The sequence below is a fragment of the Parus major genome, chromosome 8, assembly GCF_001522545.3.
Source record: "Parus major isolate Abel chromosome 8, Parus_major1.1, whole genome shotgun sequence".
Classification (NCBI taxonomy): domain Eukaryota; kingdom Metazoa; phylum Chordata; class Aves; order Passeriformes; family Paridae; genus Parus; species Parus major.
In genome coordinates, this window is record NC_031777.1 from 30541281 (window position 1) to 30544206 (window position 2926).

At 51.9% G+C, this 2926-nt stretch overlaps 1 protein-coding gene across 1 annotated transcript in view; it reads right to left on the reverse strand.

The window, feature by feature from the left end:
* Window positions 1-2926, reverse strand: part of PTGER3 (prostaglandin E receptor 3) — a 7915-nt gene that overhangs the window by 3240 nt on the left and 1749 nt on the right. The gene's annotated exons all lie outside the window — the stretch shown is intronic.

The window sequence follows — 2926 nt, forward strand, 5'->3', positions numbered from 1 at the left end:
CAGCCAGTCCCCAGAGCGCTGGGAACAGCCCGAGGGAGCGGATCCACAGGGAATCGCTGCCAGTCCCGTGGCTGCAGCCTTTGGGAAGGGCCAGGCCAGGCTGTGATCCCACAGAATCCTCCTCAGAGCTGTGTCCCCACAGAGGTCCCAGCTGGGCTGCTGCTGTCCCCACACTGCCCGGGAGCACAGGCTCCAGGGAGGATCCTTCCCTTCCAAGGGATATTCTGGGTGCCAGATCAATAACCATGTGCTGACCTTGGAAAGCCTGGCTCAGTCTGGAGGGCAGGGCAGCATGGACAGCACAGAATTGTTTTTGTTTCTCTAAACAGAAGCAGCTGAGGATTCTACCCACGACATTTCATTGACATCAGTGGCCATGGATAGAGCCTTGTGAAAACATGGGCACAGAGCCAGAGCACAGCAGGAGCCACTGGGGCACCAGCCCCACGCTGCCAGAACCACTGCTGGCTCTTCACACACCGCCCTGGCCCTGCCACACTCTGCCATCCCTTTTTCACATGGAGCTCCAAAACCACCAGGCTAATAGAACACATTTCCCAAGCACACAACTGCTGCTCGTTCCTGGCTTTATTATGTAATATCCCTTTATTGGAGTAGCTGTTGGGCCAACAGCTGCTCTACTGGAAATTTTGTTTGTTTGATATCATTAGAGGTTGTTTATCATGGCCTCTATTGGTCTTCTAAATGGATTAAAAGGCTGCACAAGGCAGAGGAACAACATCAGGTGGAATAAAGTCAACATGATTTATGCCATTAAAAATCTGGCTTAAAATGCATGCAGAAATATGGCTGATGACTGGATTTATTCAACAAAAGCAGCTAAAACTTTATTGTTGTTATGACTAAGATTTTATACGTCTTTAGTTTTTGTCTGCCAGGAGGGATAAGGAGCAGAAGCATTTTAACAGGAAAAGCAGCAGAATTCCTGAGCATTTGGATTTAAATAATATTGAAACAACTCTGAGGAGGAATCATTTTTTAGCCTGCAAATCCAAAATTATTATTGTGAGAATTCCAGTTTGTGCTGCAGTGGAGTTTCTGTGCAATCAAAGAACAGCTTCCCCCACTTCACCTCGGAGTCATTTGTGTGCTGCCATCCAGCTCTGGGGCTACCCCAGAATCCCAGACTGGTTTGGACTGGGAAGGACCTCAAATCCCCCCCATCCCAGCCCAGCCATGGCAGGGACAGCTCCCACTGTCCCAGGTTGCTCCAAACCCATCCAGCCTGGCCTTGGGCACTGCCAGGGATCCAGGGACAGCCCCAGCTGCTCTGGGAATTCTATCCCAGGGCCTGCCCACCCTGCCAGGGAACAATCCCTGCAATCCCCAGATCCCATCCAGCCCTGCCCTCTGGGAGCCATTCCCTGTGTCCTGTCAGCACATGCTCCAAAACAAACAGATCAGTGTGAACTGGAAACCAGCGATGCCACACTGGAGTGGGGTGTCCCCCCAGCTGCTCCCTGCTGAGTCCAACGAGCTCCTGGAAAAAGGGAACAATTCCTGCCCTGTCTGCTCTCCTCCCTCCTTCCCAAGCCAGCACAGAGCCAGACGTGCAGGACACTCCAGAGCACAGCCACGCTGTCAGAACTTTCCCTCTGCTGCTAAATCACATTTGATTTTGTCGTTTACATCAACAGATCAGCTCTAAAAATACCGTGTGTGGCGAGGGCGTTGTTTACCTCTCAGCAGCAGCTGCCAGGGTCCATTAGTTCTCAGTTACAAAACTCAGATGTCTTTGAAAAAGCCACAGAAACAAAAAAGCCTCCTCTGTAAAGCCCTGGATTTCTATTTCAGCTCCGTTTCTCACAACTGCTGAGCGCTGCAGCTACAGGTTAAATGATTGCTATGGGCTGGCTTTCACTGAAAAGTGAAAATTTGCGTTCTTCCTGGTCACTTCTCCAAAAATCTGGTCTCTGATTCCTGACCTGCACTTCAGAGCTGTACAGAAGGAGCTGGGCTGCATGTATGGAAATGGAGCTTTACGTATAAAAATGGAGATATATTTATAAAAATACCCCTGCACCACCAGTCTGGATTTTGAGAACTCCACAGAAGAAGTTCCACATTCCAAGTGTCGCTGCTGCCGAGGGAAGGGAAGTGCTGATGGATCCCCTGGTGTTTGTGGGTTGACTTCTGCCTCTGAAAGCACAGGAATGCCCAGGGCACCAAAGCACCAAGCGGAACCCCAGCTTCCTCAGCCATCTGTGTGAGAGCCCTGCTCATGGGGGAGGAGGAAACGCTTCCCCATCTCAGGGATCTCCTCTCAAGGCTGGTGAAACCCTCGGGGGTGACAGGACAAGGAGAAAAATCCTTCTCCAGCCAGAAAGAGCCTTTCACATAACCTCAGCATTTCCCCAACCAGCTTCAGCCCATCCTGCTCAAAGACATCAAGTACAAATCTTCCAAAAATCCTGCTACTCTCCTTGATAGAACAGCCCAGCCTTTCGGGACGGGACCCCAGCCCCCGGGTGTGCCCTGGTCCCACACGGCAAAGATGTGGATTCTGCCTGCCCCACTCCTACATCACAACGAGGGCTTCTTAAGGAAGGAATAGTAAAATAGTGGAAAGCAATGAAAGGATCCTTAAAACCCAGAGTGGCCAAGGCCGGGAGGCTGCTGTAAATCAAACCCAGCGGGCTCTCAGAGTCACGGCTCGTGCGTTTTCTCATAAAACACTGAAGGAAGTTTTGCTGCAAGGCAGGAGCAAATAAAACCCCCCAAATCCCATCTGACTGCTCCCAGAGCCGCTCCTCACACCCCGATTTTCTCTCTGCACGAGAACCTCCTTCCTTCTCCTCCTTCTCCTCCTCCTTCTCCTCCCGCAGCCCGGCTCTCCTCGGGACCTCTCCCCGCTCCTGTCCAGCAGGCTCAGCACCCCCGGCCCCGCTGTCGCGGCCCGGGGTGT